This window comes from Papio anubis, chromosome 11 (assembly GCF_008728515.1).
Source record: "Papio anubis isolate 15944 chromosome 11, Panubis1.0, whole genome shotgun sequence".
Lineage (NCBI taxonomy): Eukaryota > Metazoa > Chordata > Mammalia > Primates > Cercopithecidae > Papio > Papio anubis.
In genome coordinates, this window is record NC_044986.1 from 89,553,528 (window position 1) to 89,577,512 (window position 23,985).

Sequence of the window (23,985 nt, forward strand, 5' to 3'; positions counted from 1 at the left end):
GTGTCCATATGTTTAAGCCATACAGTAGTGTTTTCTTTTTTTAAGATGTTAGGCCCTGCATTTTAGTTTAGTTCACTATCTCCTATAACCCATTTTTAATTATTTCCCTAAAAATACATAATGAAAGTGCTTTATAATAACATTATTTGAAATCAATTTTGCATAATTATTAAAAATATATTAGTAAACATAAGCACACAGGAAATCAATGATAGGTGCAGTGATCCTAAAATGAGCCATGCTGACAAGGCAGTGTAACAGGACACAGTCTAATGTGAATGGTAGGTACCTTCAATTAGTTTAACTAAAATATTTATGAACAGATACACCTCTTCAGATATATGTAACTGTATTCCTAAGTTACTCACAGATTCTGCGCATCACAAAACAAGAGGTTCTCTTACCTAAGTTATGTGCTTCCATTTGCCCTCGGCATCTAGAATGAGGCTCAGAATAACTGAGGGAAGGTAAATCTGAATTTTAATAATAGGTCTATACAATATTAGCACTTTTCAAAAAGCCTGTAACATTAGCATTTAAGGTATATATTTCTATAGTGCTTCAAGTAGTTTTCATCTCTAAAATCATTTTGAAATCACAGAATTTGAAGTTATATGTTGGAAAGGACCAAAGACCGCAACATTTAATCCAACATTCATTTTGCCTATCAGGAAAACAAACCCTAAAACTGACTTGCCCAAGGTCCCACCAAATAGGAGCAGTTTCTCTCAAACTTTACTGCACCTTAAAATCAACTGAGGAGCTTTAATAACTGCCTCATTTTCAACTTGAGGCTTTTTGATTTAATTAATTAGCATTGGGTAGGACTTTGGCCATCAGGGTTGTTGTTAAAAATTTCCCTGGTGATTTCAAGGTGCAGCAAATTTGGAATGATTGAGTTGGGGTGAAAATCAGAATCTTCTGGGATGCTTTTCTTCACATAAAGATGCCTCACATCCATTCCTATTTTCCTAAAAATAGTGCCTAGAAATAGAGTGTTGAGGTGGGAAGATACAAATGTTTGCAGACACGTATTTTGAAAAATAAACCTGCAAAAGTGATCCCAATGAGTTTCATCTACCCCATTGACAACAGTGCACTACTAACCTATAATAAACATTTTTTCAAAATCTTTTCTTGAAGCCAATTTGCCCTATTAATTTGCTCAATAAACTTTTATTTCACTGATAGTGAATATATCATATGATAATTTCTCAAACTTGATGGGAAATTAAAACTTACTTTACTTTCAGAAGTAGACTTCTAAATATTAGAATAACGAGGAAAAAAACATGAAATTTGTTTGAGCAAGATTAATGGATTAATATTTAAAACTCCTTTTAAATTGTATGCTAACACATCAAAACTTCTGAATTCAAAAGAAGCCAGGGACATGAGCCAGAGTGCCTTTTTTTTTTTTTTTTTTTTTTTTTTTCTGAAGGATTTAGACGCTTGGCTGAATACAGACATTTAGTGATTACTCAATAGGTCCCAAAGCTTAGGACTTGATACAGGACTTGAATCCAATTTTTACTGAAACACAATTTCATCACTACTACTGTGATAAGGGAGAGAGGGAAGTGACATTATTATGAGTGTAAACTTGCCTCTATGTTGTTGTTGTTGTTATTCATTTTAGAAACAGAGTTTCGCTCTTGTTGCCCAGGATGGAGTGCAATGGTGCGATCTCGGCTCACTGCAATCTCTGCCTCCTGGGTTCAAGCGATCCTCCTGCCTCAGCCTCCCAAGTAGGTGGAATTACAGGCAGCCGCCATCACGACCAGCTAATTTTTGTATTTTTAGTAGAGACGGAGTTTTGTCATGTTAGCCAGGCTGGTCTCGAACTCCTGCACTCAAGTGATCAGCCTGCGTTGGCCTCCTGAACGGCTGGGATTACAGGCGTGAGCCACCATGCCTGGCCACCATGTTTTTTTAAATTATACTTTAAGTTCTGGGATACATGTGCAGAAGGTGCAGGTTTGTTACATATGTATATGTGTGCCATGGTGGTTTGCTGCACCCATCAACCCATCATCTAGGTTTTAAGCCCCACGTGCATTAGGTATTTCTCCTAATGCTATTCCTCCCCTTGCCTCTGACCCCCTGACAGGCCCTGGTGTTTGAAATTCCCCTCCCTGTGTCCACGTGCTCTCATTGTTCAACATCCACTTATGAGCGAGAACATGCGGTGTTTGGTTTTCTGTTCCTGTGTTAGTTTGCTGAGAATGATGGTTTCCAGCTTCATCCATGTCCCTGCGAAGGACAGGAACTCATTCTTTCTTACAGCTGCATAGTATTCCATTGTGTATATGTGGCACATTTTCTTTATCCAGTCTATCATTGATGAGCATTTAGGTTGGTTCCAACTCTTTGCTATTGTAAATAGTGCAACAATAAACATACATGTTCATGTGTCTTCATAGTGGAATGATTTATAATCCTTTGGGTATAAACCCAATAATGGGATGGATGGGTCAAATGGTATTTCTGGTTCTAGATTCTTGAGGAATCACCACACTGTCTCCACAATGGTTGAACTAATTTTCACTCCCACCAGCAATGTAAAAGCATTTCTATTTCTCCACTTCCTCTCCAGCATCTGTTGTTTCCTGACTTTTTAACGCTCACCATTCTAACTGACATGAGATGGTATCTCGTTGTGGTTTTGATTTACATTTCTCTAATGACCAGTGATGATGAGCTTTTCTTCATAAGTTTGTTGGCTGCATAAATGTCTTCCTTTGAGAGGTGTCTGTTCATATCCTTCACTCACTTTTTGATGGGGTTGTTTTTTTCTTGTAAATTTGTTTAAGTTCCTTGTAGACTCTGGATACTAGGCCTTTGTCAGATGGATAGATTGCAAAAATTTTCTCCCGTTCTGTAGGTTGCCTGTTCACTCTGATGATAATTTCTTTTGCTGTGCAGAAGCTCTTTAGTTTAATTAGATCCCACTTGTCAATTTTGGCTTTTGTTGCCATTGCTTTTGGTGTTTTAGTCACGAAGTCATTGCCCACACCTATGTCCTGAATGGTATTGCCTAGGTTTTCTTCTAGGGATTTTATGGTTCTAGGTCTTAGGTTTAAGTTTTTAATCCATCTTGAGTTAATTTTTGTATAAGGTGTAAGGAAGGGCTCTAGTTTCAGTTTTCTGCTTATGGCTAGCGAGTTTTCCTAACACCATTTATTAAATAGGGGGTCCTTTCCTCATTGCTTGTTTTTGTCAGGTTTGTCAAAGATCAGATGGTTGTAGATGTGTGTCATTATTTCTGAGGCCTCTGTTCTGTTCCATTGGCCTATACATCTGTTTTGGTACCAGTACCATGCTGTTTGGCTATTGTAGCCTTGTGGTATAGTTTGAAGTAAGGTAGCGTGATGCCTCCAGCTTTGTTCTTTTTTGATTAGGAATTTCTTGGCTAATACGAGCTCCCATACGAAATTTAAAGTAGTATTTCTAATTCTGTGAAGAAAGTCAGTGGTAGCTTGATGGAAATAGCATTGAATCTATGTATTACTTTGGCCAGTGTGGCCATTTTCATGACAGTGATTCTTCCTATCCATAAGCATGGAATATTTTTCTATTTGTTTATATCCTCTCTTGTTTCCTTGAGCATGTTTTGTAGTTCTCCTTGAAGAGGTCCTTCATGTCCCTTTTAAATTGTATTCCTAGGTATTTTATTCTCTTTGTAACAACTGTGAATGGGAGTTCACTCATGAATTGACTCTCTGTCTATTATTGGTGTATAGGATTTGTTGTGATATTTGCACATTAATTTTGTATCCTGAGACTTTACTGAAGTTGCTTATCAGCTTAAGGAGTTTTTGAGCTGAGACGTTGGGGTTTTCTAAATATATAATCATATCATCTGCAAATAGAGACAATTTGACTTCCTCTCTTCCTATTCAAATATGCTTTATTTCTTTCTCTTGCCTGATTGTCCTGGCCAGAATTTCCAATACTATGTTGAAAAGGAGTGGTGAGAGAGGGCAACCTTGCCTTGTGCTGGTTTTCAAAGGGAATGCTTCCAGCTTTTGCCCATTCAGTATGATATTGACTGTGGGTCTGCCATAAATAGCTCTTATTATCTTGAGATACATTCCATCGATACCGAATTTATTGAGAGTTTTTAGCATGAAGGGCTGTTGAATTTTGTCAAAGGCCTTTTCTGCATCTATTGAGATAATCATGTGGTTTTTCTCATTGGTTCTGTTTATGTGATGGATTACATATATTGATTTACATATGTTGAACCAGACTTGCATCCCAAAGATGAAGCCATCTGGATCATGGTGGGTAAGCTTTGTGATGTGCTGCTGCATTCAGTTTGCCAGTATTTTAATGAGAATTTTCATGTCGATGTTCATCAGGGATATTGGTCTGAGATTTTCTTTTCCTACTGTGTCTCTGCCAGGTTTTGGTATCAGGATGATGCTGGCCTCATAAAATGAGTTAGGGAGGAGTCCCTCTTTTACTATTGTTTAGAATAGTTTCAGAATGGTACTAGCTCCTCTTTGTATCTCTGGTAGAAATCAACTGAGAATCTGTCTGGTCCTGGACTTTTTTTAGTTGTTAGGGTATTAATTACTGCTTCAATTTCAGAACTTGTTATTGGTCTATTCATGGATTCGACTTCTTCCTGGTTTAGTCTTGGGAGGGTGTATGTGTCCAGGAATCTATCCATTTCTTCTAGATTTTCCAGTTTATTTGCATAGAGGTGTTTATAGTATTCTCTGATGGTAGTCTGTATTTCTGTGGAATTGGTGGTCATATCCCCTTTATCATTTTTTATTGCATCTATTTGATTCTTCTATCTTTTCTTCATTATTCATCTGGTTAGCAGTCTATCTATTTTGTTAATCTTTTTGGAAAACCAGCTCCTGGATTCATCGATTTTTTTGAGAGGATTTTTGGGTCTCTATGTCCTTCAGTTCTGCTCTGATCTTAGTTATTTCTTTTCTTCTGCTAGCTTTTGAATTTGTTTGTTCTTGCTTCTCTAGTTCTTTTAACGGTGATGTTAGGGTGTCAATTTTAGATCTTTCCCACTTTCTGATCTGGACATTTAGTGCTACAAATTTCCCTCTAAACACTGCTTTAGCTGTGTCCCAGAGATTCTGGTAAGTTGTGCCTTTGTTCTCATTGGTTTCAAAGAACTTCTTTATTTCTACCTTAATTTCATTATTTACTCAGTAGTCATTCAGGAGCAGGTTGTTGTTCATAGTCATTCAGGAGCAGGTTGTTCAGATTCCATGTGGTTGTGCGGTTTTGAGTGAGTTTCTAAATCTTGAGTTCTAATTTCATTGCACTGTAATCTGAGAAACTGTTATGATTTCCATTCTTTTGCATTTGCTGAGAAGTGTTTTACTTCCATTTAAGTGGTCCATTTTCGAATAAGTGCTGAGAAGAATGTATATTCTGTTGATTTGGGATGGAGAGTTCTGTAGATGTCTATTAGATCTGCTTGGTCCAGAGTTGAGTTCAAGTCCTGAATATCCTTGTTAATATTGTGTCTCACTGATCTCTCTGATATTGACAGAGGGGTGTTAAAGTCTTCAACTATTATTGTGTGGAAGTCTAAGTCTCTTTGTAGGTCTGTAAGAACTTGTTTTATGAATCTGGGTGCTCCTGTATTGAGTGCATATATATTTAGGGTAGTTAGCTCTTCTTATTGCATTGATCCCTTTGCCATATGTAATACCCTTCTTTGTCTTTTTTGATCTTTGTTGGTTCAAAGTCTGTTTTATCAGAGAGTAGAATTGCAACCCCTCCTTTTGATTTCCATTTGTTTGGTAAATATTCCTCTATCCCTTTATTTTGAGCCCACGTGTGTCACTGCACATGAGATGGGTCTCTTGAATATAGCACACCGATGGGTCTTGACTCTTTTTCCAATTTGTCAGTCTGTGTCTCTTAATTGGGGCACTTAACCTGTTTACATTTAAGGTTAATATTATTATGTGTGGATTTGATCCTGTCATCATGATGCTACCTGGTTATTTAGCACATTAGTTGATGCAGTTTCTTCATAGTGTGGTTGATCTTTATATTTTGCTATGTTTTTGCAGTGGCTGGTACCAGTTTTTCCTTTCAATATTTAGTGCTTCCTTCAGGAACTCTTGTAAGGCAGGCCTGGTGGTGATAAAATCCCTTAACATTTGCTTGTCTGTAAAGGATTTTATTTCTCCTTCACTTATGATGCTAAGTTTGGCTGGATATGAAATTCTGAGTTTAAAATTCTTTAAGAATGTTGAATATTGGCCCCCACTCTCTTTGGCTTGTAGGGTTGCTGCAGAGAGATCTGCTGTTGGTCTGATGGGCTTCCCTTTGTAGGTAACCTGACCTTTCTCTCTGGCTGCCCTTAACATTTTTTCCTTCATTTCAACCTTGCTGAATCTGACAATTATGTGTCTTGGGATTGCTTTTCTCAAGGAGTATCTTAGTGATGTTCTCTGTATTTCTCGAATTTAAATGTTGGCCTGTCTTGCTAGTTTGGGGACCTTCTCCTGGATAATATCCTGAAGAGTGTTTTTCAACTTGGCTCCATTCTTCCCATCACTTTCGGGTACACCAATCAATCATAGGTTTGATCTTTTCACATAGTCCCATATTTCTTGGAGGCTTTGTTCCTTTTCATTCTTTTTTTTCCTCTAATCTTGTCTTCACACTTTATTCCATTAAGGTGATTTTCAATCTCTGATATCCTTTCTTCTGCTTCATCAATTCGGCTATTGATACCTGTGTATGCTTCACGAAGTTCTCATGCTGTGTTTTTCAGCTCCATCAGGTCGTTTATGTTCTCTAAACTCTTTATTCTAGTTAGCAGTTCCTGTAACCTTTTATCAAGATTCTTAGCATCCTTGCATTGGGTAGGAACATGCTCCTTTAGCTTGGAGGAGCTAGTTATTACCCACCTTCTGAAGCCTACTTCTGTCAATTTGACAAACTCATTCTCCATCTAGTTTTGTTCCCTTGCTAGTGAGGAGTTGTGACCCTTTGGAGGAGAAGAGGCATTCCGGTTTGGGGCATTTTCAGCGTTCTTATGCTGGTTTTTTTTCTCATCTTCATGGATTTATCTACCTTTGATCTTTGTTGTTGATGACCTTTTGAAGTTGATGGGATTTTTGGATTGTTGTCCTTTTTGTTGGGTGTTGATGTTACCGCTTTCTGTTTGCTAGTTTTCCTTCTAACACTCAGAGGCCTCTTCTGTAGGTCTGCTGGAGTTTGCTGGAGGTCCACTCCAGACCATCTGCCTGGGTATCACCAGCGGAGTCTCCAGAATAGCAAAGATTGCTGCCTGCTCTTTCCTCTGGAAGCTTCATCCCAGAGGGGCACCCACCAAATGCCAGCTCTCCTGTATGAGGTGTCTATCGAACCCTGCTGGGAGGTGTCTCCAAGTCAGGAGCCAGCTGCCATTTTTAATTAAAGTAAAAGTTACTGACAATTGAATTAGCTAAAAATGCTAGAACATTTGAAATAAAATTGTTTATAAGCTAGTTATGTTTATAGAATGAAAAGTAAAGTTAAAGATATTAATATTCTAAATTAGCACTTTCCAAATTGTGTTCTAAAAATCAATACTCATAACCCAAGGAGGTGATAATGATGTACACTAGACAAACCCAATGGAGCTGGTGGTGGTGTTAGTTGTAGTTCCTTTTAAAATAAAGTTCATCTCAGGATACTCTCAAAATGCATTTTTGTGGCCCATGAGGTGCTCATGCACAATGGGAGAAAATCAAATGTAGATACACTGTGGTGTCAGAAGAGAAAAAGCTGTGCCTTCTTCCAAGACTAATGTCCAAAGTAGTACACATTGATTTAGGCCTGCAATGCACTGAAAAACTAATATTTTACAAAAATCATTCAATAAAAGGAATCTATCCTTCTCATTGCATTCAATATTGTATTAAGGCACGAAGGCATCAAATAAATAGCTACATTTTTCTTGGATTGCTTACTTGCTGATTTTTCCTTCCACCATAACATCTAAGATTAAAAGAGAAATTGATACTTAATATTTAGAATCTGGATATCAATATATAGTTGACTCCAATTTGTTAAACTGATTGCTGAAGAGTACAACCAAATGGCTAAAATAATTTTTGAATAAAGGAGTCTGTCCCTTGGCAATATAGTTGTACTCATGATTTTAGTATCATTGTAAGATGAGGTTGACTGGCTGTGCTGTCATCAAGGAATATTGTCAAATATAAACTGTATTGTTGAGTAAAATGCTCAGTAGATACCTGACGGGAAGGGAAGTATAAGTTAAACTTATCAAAGTGTACCTTTTCATTGGTTAAAATGTCAAATTTTTCAAAGCACTATGATATTTCTTACACTCCATAAACTGCCTAAGTATGGTATCATATGCACTCTATAAAAAACTCATTGGAGGCTCTTAACTTCCACAGATGATGTTTGAGATATGGGTTATAAAATGCTGCTTTTAACATGGTACCTATCATCAAACCTCACAAGGATTTTATGAATTACCTTTATAAATAATGAGAAAAGTTTAAAATAAGATTTCATTGTTTTTTTCTATAGTGACATAAAACAGCTGAGAATTTCTATTTCTGTTATTTATTTACTACAGTAAAATGTAATGTATTAAATAATATTGGTACAAGACCATTTACTGCAATGAATACAAGACTAATGCATTTACTAAGTTACTAATCCTAAATGTATCATTTCAAAGTGAGGAAGACATAGTTTTCTCTAGTCCTGTTTTCTTATGTGGAGGATAAAAAGAGTAACACTTAAATATTCTCTCACACCCTGAAAACAGATGACAACTTAAAAAATTTAACTTTCACTTCATGTTTAAACAAGACTGCCATGACATGACTCAAATAAGACTCTCAGAAAATACTTTCCATTCATTTCAAAACTTAATTAATTTTATTCTATAAATCATTTGGCCTGCACCTAGGCATTTTCCTGCTCTACCCCTGTTCTCTGACTGGAATAATGCTTTTCTCCTTCCTTGTTTCAGCGAGCTTGACTGTGTCTACCTTCTTGGATCTCTTTGCCAGTAGCCTCACCAAAACACATTTTTTTACACTAACTAGTTACAAGATACAAGATACTAATTCTAGCAGAGTATTCTCCTCATGAGAAAGTACGCCTCTCCCTAAGAGTAAGGGAGTGCCCTAACTGTTCCTACCTCCAGCTGCTCAGCATAAAATTTTGAATAAATCAAAAAGTTCAACAAGTATTTGACAAATTAATTCAGTTATAATTTCGAAGGTAAGTAAGTCTTATATTACATTTAATTACAGCAAAAACACTACTAACAGATTACTGTTCACAGGTATTATTTAAGGTAGCCACAAAATAGAAACAAATCTAACTTCAGTCAGCATAAATCTGAGTATGAAATTTTATAGTCTTTAATGAGAAATGGAAGGGATGACTTACTTCTTTTAAAGTTTAATGACAAAAACTAGAAAACAATCATACCTCCTATTTTAGTAAGTCAAAACCAAAGCCTTACTATCAAAGGTCCAGTACCCATTGGACACCAATGCCCAACCACTGACTTATTCCACTGTACCTGCTGCCTCTCATTTTAACACATTAAAAACACTAAAGCTGTTTTCCTTGTAGAGGTCTTTCACCTCTTTGCTTAGGTATATTTCTAAGGGTTTTGCTGTTGTTGTTGTTTTGCAGCTATTGTAAAGGGGTTGTGTTATTGGTTTGATTCTCAGATTGGTCGCTGTTGGGGCATAAGAGAACTACTGATTTGTGTACATTAATTTTGTATCCTGAAACTTTTCTGAAGTCATTTTGTCAGTTCTGGGAGCTTTTTTTTGGAAGAGTCGTTAGGGTTTTCTAGGTATACGATCATATCATCAGCAAACAGTGACAGTTTGACTTTATTGATCTGCATGCCTTTATTTCTTTCTCTTGTGTGATTGCTCTGGCTAGGTCTTCCAGTACTATAGTGAATAGGAGTGGTGAGAGTGGGTATCCTTGTCTTGTTCCAGTTCTCAGGGGGAATGCTTTCAACTTTTTGCCACTCAATATTATGTTGGCTGTGGGTTTGTAATGAATGGCTTTTATTACATTGAGGTATGTCCCTTGTATGACAATTTTGCTGAGGGTTTTAATCATAAAAGGATGCTGGATTTTGTCAAATGCTTTTTCTGCACCTATTGAGATGATCATGTGATTTTTGTTTTCAATTCTGTTTCTGTGGTGTATCACATTTATTGACTTGCATATGTTAAACCATCCCTGCATTTGTGGTATGAAACCCACTTGGTCATGGTGCATTATCTTTTTGATATGCCATTGGGAACTACAAAACATTGCTGCATGAAATCATGGATGACAAACAAATGGAAAGACATCCCATGCTCATGAATGGGTAGAATCACTATTGTGAAAATGACCATACTGCCAAAAGCAATCTACAAATTCAATGCAATTCCTATCAAAATACCATCATCATTTTTCACAGAACTAGAAAAAGCAATCCTAAAATACGGTACCAAACAAGATGACACATAGCCGAAACAAAACTAAACAAAAACAACAAATCTGGAGCCATCACATTATCTGACTTCACACTATAAAATAAGACCATTGTCACCAAAACAGCATGGTACTGGTATAAAAATAGTCAGAATAGGCTGGGTGCGGTGGCTCACGCCTGTAATCCCAGCACTTTGGGAGGCCGAGGTGGGCGGATCACAAGGTCAGGAGATGAGATCGCAGTGAAACCCGTCTCTACTAAAAATACAAAAATTAGCTGGGCGGCTGTGGTGAAGCCTGTAGTCCCAGCTACTCGGTAGGCTGAGGCAGGAGAATGGGCGTGAACCCAGGGGCCGGAGCTTGCAGTGAGCCGAGATGGCGCCACTGCCTCCAGCCTGGGGACAAATGAGACTCTGTCTCAAAAAGTCAGAATAGAACACCAATAAACTGAATAGAAAACCCAGAAATAAACTCAAATACCTACAGCCAACTTATCTTCAACAATGCCAACTAAAACAAAAAGAGAAGAACATAAACCCTATTCAACAAATGGTGCTGGGATAATTGGCAAAGCCACGTGCAGGAGAATGAAATTGGATCCTCAACTCTCACATTACACAAAATCAACTCAAGATGGGATCAGGGACATAAAACTGACCTGAGACAAGGTGTAGAGATATTATGAAAAACCTTCTAGACATTGAAACTGGCAAAGAGACTTCATAACCAGAACCCAAGCAAATTACAACAAAACAAAAAGATAAACAGGTGAGACTTAACTAAAGAGCTTCTGCACAGGAAAAGGAACAATCATCAGAGTAAACAGACAACCTGCAGAATGGGAGAAAATCTTCACAATCTATACATCTGACAAAGGACTAATATACACAGAATCTACAAGAATTCTAACAGATGGGCAAGGGAAAAAACAAACAATCCCATAAGGTAGGGATATAAATTATCTGCTATAAAGACACATGCACACATTATGTTTATTGCAGCACTATTCTAATAAAGACTTGGAATCAACCCAAATGTCCATCAGTGACAGATTGGATTAAGAAAATGTGGCACATATACACCATGGAATACTATGCAGCCATAAAAAGGATGAGTTTGTGTCCTTTTTTAGGGACATGGATGCAGCTGAAACTCACATCATTCTTAGCAAACTATCCACAAGAACTGAAAACCAAACACGCATGTTCCTCACTCATAGGTGGGAACTGAACAATGAATCACTTGGACTCAGGAAGGGGAACATCACACACGGGGGCCTATCATGGGGGAGGGAGGGAGGGATTACGTGGGAGTTATACCACCTGATGTAAATGACAGTTGATGGGTGCAGCACCAACATGGCACAAGAGTATACATATGTAACAAACCCGCCACCGTTATGCACATGTACCCTACAACTTAAAATATAATAATAAAATAAATTAAAAAAAAAAAAAAAAAGTGGACTAGGATATAAATACACCAATTCTTAAGAAGATGGCGGTAGCGGTGGCTCAAGCCTGTAATCCCAGCACTTTGGGAGGCCAAGGCAGGCGGATCACAAGGTCAGGAGTTAAGGAGACCATCTGGCTAACGGTGAAACCCGTCTCTACTAAAAAATACAAAAAATCTAGCAGGCCGGAGGTGGGGCCTGTAGTCCCAGGGGCTGAGGCAGGAGAATGGCGTGAACCGGGGCCGAGGCTTGCAGTGAGCTGAGATCAGCCACTGCACTCCAGCCTAGGCGACGGCGAACTCCGTCTCAAAAACAAAACAAAAACAAAAAAACAAAAGATATACCACTGGCCAAAAAACATATGAAAAAATGCTCAACATTACTAATGATCAGGAAAATGAAAATCAAAACCACAATGCCATACCACCTTACTCCTGCAAGAATGGCCATAATCAAAAAATCAAAAAATAATAGATGTTGGTTTGGATGGGGTGAAAACACTTCTCTACAACGCTGGTAAAAATGGAAACTAGTACAACCACTACGGAAAGCAGTGTGGAGATTCCTTAAAAAACTAAAAGTAGAACCACCATTCAATCCAGCAATCCCACTACTGGGTATCTACTCAGAGGAAAAGAAGACATTATGCAAAAAAGACACTTGCACATGTATGTTTGCAGCAGCACAATTTGCAATTATAAAAATGTGGAACCAGCCCAAATGCCCATCAATCAACAAGTGAATTAAGAAATACCACTCAGTCATAATAAGGAATAAATTAATGGCATTCCCAGCAACCCAGATGGAATTGGAGACTATTATTCTAAGTGAAGTAACTCAGGAATGGAAAACTAAAGATCATATGCTCTCATTCATACATAGGAGCTAAGCTATGAGGATGCAAAGGCATAAGAATGATACAATGGACTTTGGGGACACAAGGAAAAGGGTGGGAAGGGGGTGAGGGATAAAAGACTACAAATTGGGTTCAGTGGATACTGCTCAAGTGATGGGTACACCAAAATCTCACAAATCACCACTAAATAATTTACTCATGTAACCAAATACCACCTGTTTTCCCCAAAACCTATGGAAATAAAAGTAAATAAATAAATAAATAAACTATGGCATTCTTCCCAGCAAATATAAAATAAAATGAAAACTCAAGTTTACATTTTCCTCTCTCCTTTTGGCAGGACAAATTTTAGATATGTTTTTAAATAATAACTTTTTTCTTTTTCTGAGACAGGATCGATCTCCCTTTGTTACCCAAGCTGGAGTGCAGTGGTGCAGTTATAGTTAACTACAGCCTCAAACTCCTGAGCTCAAGTGGTCCTCTGTCTCAGCCCCATGAGTAGGTAAAACTAAAGGCACATGCCACCATGCCTGGCTAATTTGTTATTTAACCTTTCTGTAGAGATGAGCTCTTGCTATGTTGACCAGGCTTAAAATAAACAAATTTTAATTAATTTAAATATTTCTAACATTTTGGGCATTCATGAATACAGCTCCATCTATTGGGCATTCATGAAAACAGCTCCATCTATGTTGTGAGGTAATGGGATAATATGGCAGTGTAACTTTGAATAAGAATATTAAACAAGGCCTTAGGAGAAAAGTATAATATGCTTATTACAGATACATCACAAAAAAAATGTCTGGGGTAATACCATTAATTATATTGAAATTAAACTTTGATTCACATGTAAATATAGGTCCTAAATTTGGATTAAATACAATAGATTGACCACAAATGTATTTCCTCTGCCTCTGGAAGTCTCGTTAGTCATATATAAAATACTGGTTACAAATAGGATCAGGAGAGAAGGTTGACAGAGATGATTTTTAATAAATGCTGGGACATAAAAAGCACATAAAGGAGTGGTAAATAACACAGAAGCACAACTTTGGTCCCTACAGAAAGTGACTGGAAGAGAAGCAAGCCAGTTTGTCTTGTAGAACTAAAGGCAGGCTGTGAACTTACCGGCAAATAGAACTTTGGAAAGTAGGGTAAAATGTAAAATAAAAGCCAGCAATGTCAGAAAATTTGTGGTTAGAGCCCCAAGTCCAGCTGTCCTCCCATCTGATAAGAAATTTAGATGTGTGTTTTCTGGATATACCAAACCTGAGAATTTCTAGGTTCAGAAATACCAAGACTTAAACCTGAGATATAAAGAAAACTGTGCAGGAAAAATAGAACTCCAACTTGCTTCCCTAACTCTGCTTTTGGAAAGCAAGTAGACATTCTTTTACTTCCCAGTCAGGAAAATTGGGAGATCCTTTCTCAGAAGAAACTGAACTGACTCGAGTAAAGATCCCCAGATAATACACCGAAGTCCCGCAAATGAAAAGCTAGTTTGGCTTCCAAAACCACACACTGAGTGCCACCAGTTAACAGAAGTCCTGCTTCCAAATAAAACCAGGGAACACCACACATTCGAGGGAAGCCTCCAACAAGAGAGATCAAAACAACAGAAAAAAAGGAATTCATAGACAAGTCAAAATTAGGAGCAAAACTTTAAAAGAAAACCTAAAAACACACTGAAAAAGATATACAATTCAATAGAAATATTAGAGTACAAAGTCACAGAAACTGAAAAATCAAAGGGGAAAAATTAAAAACCAATGCAAGTATACTGGCCTAAGCAGCTGAGTGTCTGAATAACAAGATTGTCAGAAAAAAAGGAATAGAGAAAATACAAAAATTCTCAAGAAGAGATAGTCTTCAGACTTAGTAGCCTCAATAAAATGAAAAGATTCCCACCAAGCTGTTATTATGAAATTTCAGAAGCTCAGTGAGCGAGAAGCTTCTAAAAGCTTCCACAGGTACATAAAACCTGGTTATAAATAATATATCTCACAATGGCAATAGAGTCAAGAACAACACTGTAATGAGGGCACAATTGTGAAATATCTTCAGAACCCTAAAGTTTAGATTCAACCTAGAAGTTTACTCTCTATCAAAAAGGAGGGATTTTAAGACTAGCCAGATCCCTAAACATCTCTGGCCAGGAACATGTGCTCAAGTACAACTAGAGAGGATAACAGGACAGCAGGAAACAGAATCTAGGACTCAGGTGATCCCACACAAGATGGCAGCTATGTGAGATCCCAAAAGACTTTAAGGAGCTAGCACAGAAAAGCAGACATAGAGCATATCTAGGGAAAGCCACTCCATATTGAACTGGGATGACAAAATGTCAAAGAAAGTTGCTCCCCCACCCACGGCAAAAAAAAAAAAAATAAAAATAATAATAATAATAATAATGGAACAGATGTGTTTTAGCAGATGGAAAGTATCTTTGAAAGGCATGGGATAAATGCTACAACACCTGGGGGGAAAACAGCTGTCATAAAACAGGCAAACGAATATAGTCAGAAAATTAGCTTCATGCTAAAAAATAATGGATGTGAAAGAAAACAGACCAGCCAGGGGCTACTTACAGCATTTGGCCGGGTAAAGTAACATAGGATAGGAAGAAAGAGATGATCCAGAATAAGTGCAGAAATGCTCAGATTTCAGAACTGTTTCAGAGAAAGAATGAAGGACATATAATGCAGAGGCATAGTGAAAACACCATATGACTTAGCAGTGAATAGAATTTGCATAGTCATAATCATGTAAATATTACTGATTTAATTTAAAAGTGTGCTACAGTTGGAAGAAACAGAGGGAGAAAAATAAGGTCATGGTGTAGTGAGGAAGGTATGCTTTCACCTGCTATGACAAAGTCAATAGACAGTGCTGATAGCTATCCTATTTTTGTTATTTATTATTCTGTATTTGTTATTTTGTTCTTTGTTATTTCTTAGCTATTCTATTTTTGTTATTTGATTAAAAATATGATTAAATATTTAAGGCAGATCTTTATACCACAACCAGACTATTGAAATTTAATTTAAATGTCAGAAACTCTTAAAAGGTGGACACACTAAGCTGCAGACTTTTCTCTGAATAAATTTGATACCTAGGAAAATACAAAAAGAGGTCCATGCTATTACCACTGAGTCCCCATTATAATTTAAAGGAATCAAGAGAGACATATTTTTATATCAAACTATCAATTTCTTAACGTTTTGACTGTTTACGTACATGATTTGTATAGTTGCTTTTTTTCTCTTGTACTAAGAATGAAAAAACATGTTCACTTATGATACAAATACCATAAAATAAGAGTAGTAATGTCTTACTAAACACTCCTAAATGAGGAAAAATTCTATTTAAAAATACTTTCAACAATTTATATTTAAATTATCTGGCATGATAAATCTCATAAAGTAAAATCTAAAAACTTAGTTTTACTTCTTGACCTAGTTTACTTTTTGTTTCTATTACATACACATGAAAGAATCCTTGTGTACAAAAGGAAAGGGCAAAGAAAATGAGGCCAGATAAAAAAGTTAGCTAATGAAGCAGTTTAACTGTTGCATATATGAGCCATGAGTATTTTCTCATTTACCAGAATCTAAGAGTTAACAGCTCTAAGAACTACTTTCTGGCCAGGCACATATCTCTAGATGCACCAAAATCCCTGTGAGCATCTCAAACCACACTTAGTGGTTATCTACTAATATGTCACTAAAAACAAAACAACTGGAAAGTAACCGATCTTAAATTTAAATTTTAAAATGACTATACAAACCCCGATTGGACATGGTGTCCGCAGCACAAAAAATCATTTTTTTTTCTAAAAAAAAAACCAAAAAACAAAAAACAGGCCAGCATAATAAAAGGTCTAAGAGGAATTGGGTTATGCTTTGTTTCCTACACTGCCTCCACCTTTGATGGTGGAAAGGTCTTGCAGGCAAACATTCCTACCACTGAAGAGTGAGGGACATGGAATACCTTTTGTTTACCTCTTCCATGCTCTCCATGTGGGAGAAGCCTACAGCTCTGGAAGGAACTGGGAAAAACAACTCTGATATGGTTTGGATATTTCCCCCCCCCTCCAAATCTCATGTTAAAATGTGACCCTTAAATATTGGAGACAGGACCTAGTGGGAGGTGTTTGGGTAATGGCGGTGGATTCCTTATGAATGGCTTGGTGCCATACCCATGGTAATAAGCAAATTCTCATTCTGGTAGTTTAAAAGAGTGTGACACCTTCCCTCTACCTGCCTCTCCCTCCCTCTCTCACCATGTGGAACCACCTCCTTCCCCTTTGCCTTCCATCATGATTGTAAGTTTGCTGAGGCCCTCACCAGAAGCAGATGTTGAAGCCATGTTTGTACAGCCTGAAGATCTATGAGCCGATTAAACCTATTTTTGTTATAAATTACCCAGCCTTAGGTATCTCTTTATAGTAATGCAAAAATGAACACAAATTCTAACCAGAAATACCTGACTCAAGACAGGCAAAGTGTACTCAAACTACAAAAAGAAAGATTACAAACTCCCCTATTTTACTGTGCTGCATTACTTCCCATTTTATTATAGATCCTCACTTGTATTCTTGCTGCTTAAATCAAATGGAAAACTTGGCTGTGTATGGCTTTTTAGCAAACAAATGAGGATTTAACATAACATTAAGGAAAATAAGCAGAAGTAGGGCATGTTTAAAATTACATCAGATGAAAAGGTTAATAACTTAAAAGTTTCGGGAAGCATAAACTTGGATGTGATAAACTCATGTGATCAGGAGACTGTGCAAGAGGAGGCCAAAATCACAGACTCAATCTCTGTTGATGAGTAACTATGTTTTTTTATTTGTTTAAATGGAAACCAAGCTGAAGCCTAAGTTCTATCTTTAAAATGTACTCTTTGGAGCAAGGCAGAAGGGGCAAAGAATTATAAATAAAGATAAATCTGTGACTCCTCCATCACATGACAAATTGTGTTGATAAAAAGATGGCAAAATGTGGAGATAAAAAGTTTACATGATTTCATTGACACAGTAACAATTAAGGAAAAGTATATAACACATTAAAATAAGACAAGTAAATATGTGAAAAGTTGAAAAAATCAAACCAATACGAGTTTCTAAAACACTTTCTATCATGCCACCATCTGATCCAAACAACAAAGTTTTCTCTATTTCTTGTAGAAAAGACAATGTTGTCATCACCATCTGTTGGAGATTTTCTCAGGAATATTATTGCTTGCCTCTGGATGGTCAGAAGGGTTGGACTCCAAAGGTATATCTATAGAGGGAGAGAAGAAAAAAAGATGTGATCATTTATAAAAATATATCAACTCATTTATTTGACTGCTGCATTTAGGCTATTTACCTACCTCTACTTTTATTCTCATCCACTGAAATGAATGTATAGACATAAGATGAAGCCAGGCAAGATGGCACATGCCTGTAGTCCCAGCTACTCACGAGGCTGAGATGGGAAAATCCCGTGAGCCCAGGTCAGGAATTTGAGGCCAGCATGGGTAACATAGTGACACCTGCCTTTATTTAAAAAAAAAAAAAATTGGCGGAGCAAGATGGCCGAATAGGAACAGCTCCAGTCTCCAACTCCCAGCACCAGTGACACAGAAGACAGGTGATTTCTGCATTTTCAACTGAGGTACTGGGTTCATCTTATTAGGGAGTGCGGGACAGTGGGTGCTGGTCAGCTGCTGCAGCCCGACCAGCGAGAGCTGAAGCAGGGAGAGGCACTGCCTCACCTGGGAAGCTCAAGGGGGAAGGGAATCCCTTTTCCTAGCCATGGGAACTGAGACACACAACACGTGGAAAATCGGGTAACTCCCACCCCAATACTGTGATCTACCAAGGATCTTAGCAAACGGGCACACCAGGAGATTATATTCCACACCTGGCTGGGAGGGTCCCATGCCCACGGAGCCTCCCTCATTGCTGGCACAGCAGTCTGCGATCTCCCGGCAAGGCAGCAGCAAGGCTGGGGGAGGGGCGCCCGCCATTGCTGAGGCTTAAGTAGATAAACAAAGAGGCTGGGAAGCTCCAACTGGGTGGAGCTCACAGCAGCTCAAGGAGTCCTGCTTGTCTCTGTAGACTCCACCTCTGGGGACAGGGCACAGCTAAACAACAACAACAATAAAAAAAAAAGCAGCTGAAACCTCTGCAGACGCAAATGACTCTGACAGTGACAGCTTTGAAGAGAGCAACGGATCTCCCAACACGGAGGTTGAGATCTGAGAACGGACAGACTGCCTGCTCAAGTGGGTCACTGGCTGACCCTAGGTAGCCCTAACTGGGAGACATACCCCACTAGGAGACAGACCGACACCCCACCTCACACGGTGGAGTATACCCCGAGAGGAAGCTTCAAAAGCAGAATCCAGATTAGGTACACTAGCTGTTCAGCAATATTCTATCTTCTGCAGCCTCTGCTATTGATGCAGAAACAGGTCTGGGTAGGACCTCAAGCAATCTCCCAGCAGAACTACAGCTGAGGTCTACAGTATGAAGGAAAACTAACAAACAAGAAGGGCACCCACACGAAAACCCCATCAGTACATAACCAGCCATCAAGACAGAGGCAGATAAAACCACAAAGATGGGGAAAAGCTTGGAGCTGGGAAAGCTGGAAATTCAAAAATAGGCGCATCTCCCCCTTCAAAGGAATGCAAGGTCATTACCAGCAACGGATCAAAGCTGGATGGAGAATGACTTTGATGAGATGAGAAGAAGGCTCTAGTCCATCAAACTTCTGAGAGCTAAGGAGGAATTATGTACAGTGCAAGAAACTAAAAATCTTGAAAAAGAGTGGAAAATTGATAATAGAATAATTAATGCAGAAGGCCATAAACGAATTCGACAGAGATGAAAACCATGACGAGAGATACGTGACAAATGCACGAGCTTCAGTAACCTACCGATCAAGTGGAAGAAAGGTGTCAGCAATTCAGAGGATCAAATAGATGAAATGAAGCGAGAAGAGAGACAAGAAAAAGAAGAAAAAGTAGACAAAATATACCCAAAAGAAGTATGGGTTTTATGTAAAATGACCAAATCTCGTCTGATTCTCGGTGCCTGAAAGTGAGGAGGAAAAATGGAACCAAGTTAGGCACACTCTACAGGATATCATCAGAAACTTCCCCACAACCTAGTAAGACAGGCCAACATTGAAATTCAGGAAATACAGAGAACACCACAAAAGATACTCCTCCAAGAAAGAGCAACTCCAAGGCACATAATTGCCAAGATTCATCAAAGTTGAAATGAAGGAAAAATCTTAGGGCAGCCACAGAGAAGGTCAGGTTACCCCACAAGGAAGCCTACAAGACTAACAGCAGATCTCTAAACTGAAACTCTACAAGCCAGAAGAGAGTGAGGGCCAATATTCAACATTCTTAAAAGAAAAGAATTTATTGGGAATTTCATATCCAGCCAAACTATAAGTTTCATCAGTGAAGGAGAAATAAAATCCTTTACAGATAGCAAATGCTTAAGATTTTGTCTACCCACCAGGCCTGCATTTACAAGACATCCTGAAGGAAGCACTAAACATGGAAAGAAAGGAACAGCGGTTACCAGCCATTGCAAAAACATGCCAAAATGTAAAGACCATCAAGGCTAGGAAAGAAGCTGCATCTTCTTGAGCAAATAACAGTTAACATCATAATGGCAGGATCAAGTTCACGCTATAACAATATTAACCTTAAATGTAAATGGACTAAATACTCTGATTAAAAAGACACAGACCTTGACAGGATAAAGAGTCAAGACCCATCAGTGTGCTGTAATATTCAGAGACCCATCTCCCATGCAGAGACATACATAGGCTCAAAATAAAGGGATGGAGGAAAGATCTTCTCAGCAAATAGAGAACAAAAAGCAGGGGTTGCAATACTAGTCTCTGATAAAACAATTTAAACCATCAAAAGATCAAAAAGACAAAAGGGGCCATTACATAATGAACAAAGGATCAATTCAACAGGAAGAGTTAACTATCCTAAATATATATGCACCCAATACAGGAGTACCCAGATTCATAAAGCAAGTCCTTAGAGACACCACAAAGAGACTTGAACCCATGCAATATGGGAGGCACAGCACCCCTGTCAACATTAGGCAGATCAGGAGACAGAAAGTTAACAAGGATATCCAGGAATTGAACTCCCCTTGCCTCTGCAACAAGCAGACTAATAGACATCTACAGAACTCTCCACCCCAAATCAACAGATTATATATTCTACTCAGCACCCACATCACTTATTCCCAAGTAGTCACATAGTGGAGAGATGGCTTACTCCTCAGCAAATATATGGAGCAAATTATAACAAATACTCTCTCCAGACCACAGTGCAATCAGAAACTGGAACTCAGGAAAGAAACTCAATCAAACCCTCAACTACACTTGGAAACTGAATAACCTGCTCCTGAATGACTACTGGGTACATAACAGAAATGAAGACAGAGAAGCAAGATGTTTTGAAACCAACGAATTAGAACAAAGATACAACATACCAGAATCTGTAGGACACATTTGAAGCAGTGTGTAGGGAAATTTAGAGCATAAATGCCCACAAAGAAAGCTGGAAGATCTAAAATTGATACTCTAACATCACAATTAAAAGACTAGAAACCCAAAAGAGTAAACACATTCAAAAAGCTGAAGGCAAGAAATAACTGAATCCAGAGCAGAACTGAAGGAGATAGAGACACAAGAAACCCTCCAAAAATCAATAGATCAGGAGTTGGTTTGAAAGCTTATCAACAAATTGATGATGGGCCATGCTTAGCACTAATAAAGAAAGAAAAGAGAAGAATCAAATAGACTCAATAAAAATGATAAAAGGGGATATCACACTGACCCCATAGAAACAAACTACCATCAGAGAATACTATAAACACCTCTCGCCAATAAGCTAAATCTAGAAGAAAATGGATAATTTCCTGGACACCCACACTCTCCCAGACTAAACCAGGAAAGTGGAATTCCTGAATAATATGCCAATAGCGAACAAAAGTGAGGCAACATTAATAGCCTACCAACAAAAATTCCAGGACAGATGGATTCACAGCTGAATTCTACCAGAAATTACAAGAGAAGGCTGGTACATTCATACAAAAACTATTCCAATCAATGAAAAGAGATCCTCTTAACTCATTTATAGGCCAACATCATCCTGATACAAGCCACCTTGAGACACAACAAAAAAAGAGAATTTTAGAGCAATATCCCTGATGAACATCGATGCAAAAATCCTTAATAAAATACTGGCAAACGGGATCCAGCAGCACATCAAAAAATTTATCTACCATGATCAAGTGGGCTTCATTCCTGGGATGCAAGGCTGGATCAACATATGCAAATCAATAAACATAATCCAGCATATAAACAGAACCAAAGACAAAAACCACATGACTATCTCAATAGATGCAGAAAAGGCCTTTGACAAAATTCAACAGCCCTTCATGCTAAAAACTCTCAATAAATTCGGTATTGATGGAACATATCTCAAAATCATAAAAGCTATTTATGACAAACCCACAGCCAATATCATACGGAATGGGCAAAAACTGGAAAAATTCCCTTTGAAAACTGGCACAAGACAGGGATGTCCTCTCTCACCACTCCTATTCAACAGAGTGTTGGAAGTTCTGGCTAGGGCAATCAGGCAAGAGAAAGAAATCAAGTGTATTCAGTTAGGAAAGGAAGAAGTCAAATTGTCCCTGTTTGCCAATGACATGATTGTATATTTAGAAAACCCTATCGTCTCAGTCCAAAATCTCCTTAAGCTGATAAGCAACTTCAGCAAAGTCTCAAGATACAAAATTAATGTGCAAAAATCACAAGCATTCTTATACACCAGTAACAGACACACAGAGAGCCAAATCATGAATATACTTCCATTCACAATTGCTTCAAAGAGAATAAAATACCTAGGAATCCAACTTACAAGGGATGTAAAGGACCTCTTCAAGGAGAACTAGAAACCACTGCTCAGTGAAATAAAAGAGGACACAAACAAACGGAAGAACATACCATGCTCATGGATAGGAAGAATCAGTATCGTGAAAATGGCCATACTGCCCAAGGTAATCTATAGACTCAATGCCATCCCCATCAAGCTACCAATGACTTTCTTCACAGAATTGGAAAAAACTGCTTTAACGTTCATACAGAACCAAAAAAGAGCCTGCATTGCCAAGACAATCCTAAGTCAAAAGAACAAAGCTGGAGGCATCACGCTACCTGACTTCAAACTACACTACAAGGCTACAGTATCCAAAACAGCATGGTACTGGTACCAAAACAGAGATATAGATCAATGGAACAGAACAGAGTCCTCAGAAATAATATCACACATCTACAGCCATCTGATCTTTGACAAATCTCAGAAAAACAAGAAATGGGGAAAGGATTCCCAATTTAATAAATGGTGCTGGGAAAATTGGCTAGCCATAAGTAGAAAGCTCAAACTGGAGCCTTTCCTTACTCCTTATATGAAAATTAATTCAAGATGGATTAGAGACTTAAACATTAGACCTAAAACCATAAAAACTCTAGAAGAAAAATTAGGTAATACCATTCAGGACATAGGCATGGATGAGGGACTTCATCTTCAAAACACCAAAAGCAATGACAACAAAGCCAAAATTGATAATAAATGAGATCTGTTAAACTAAAAGAGCTGCACAGCAAAGATAAACTACTATCAGAGTGAACAGGCAACCTACAGAATGGGAGAATATTTTGCAATCTACTCATCTACAAGGGGCTAATATCCAGAACCTATATGAACTCAATCCATTTACAAGAAAAAAACAAACAACCCTATCAAAGTGGGCGAGGATATGAACAGACACTTCTCAAAGACATTCATGCAGCCAACAGACACATGAAAAATGCTAGATCATCATTGGCCATCAGAGAAATGCAAATCAAAACCATGATGACATCTCACACCCAGTTAGAATGGCAATCATTGTTAAAAATCAGGAAACAACAGGTGCTGGAGGGATGTAGAAAAATGGGAACACTTTTACACTGCTGGTGGGACTGTAAACTAGTTTCAGCCATATGTGGAAACAGTGTGGCAATTCCTCAAGGATCAGAACTAGAAATACCATTTTGACCCAGCTATTCCATTACTGGGGATATACTCAAAGGATTATACGCTGTTATAAAGACAA

The 23,985-nt window shown here is 38.0% G+C and overlaps 1 long non-coding RNA gene across 1 annotated transcript in view; it reads right to left on the reverse strand.

Annotated features, from left to right (window-relative positions):
* Positions 1-18,317, reverse strand: part of LOC103881180 — a 45,201-nt gene extending 26,884 nt beyond the window's left edge. Inside the window, exons 1-3 of the long non-coding RNA XR_004177045.1 lie at positions 18,165-18,317; positions 17,998-18,073; positions 405-457 (exon numbers count right to left, since the gene is read on the reverse strand). This is a non-coding gene — a long non-coding RNA (uncharacterized LOC103881180). The remainder of the gene's footprint in view (positions 1-404; positions 458-17,997; positions 18,074-18,164) is intronic.
* Positions 18,318-23,985: the final 5,668 nt, after the last annotated feature.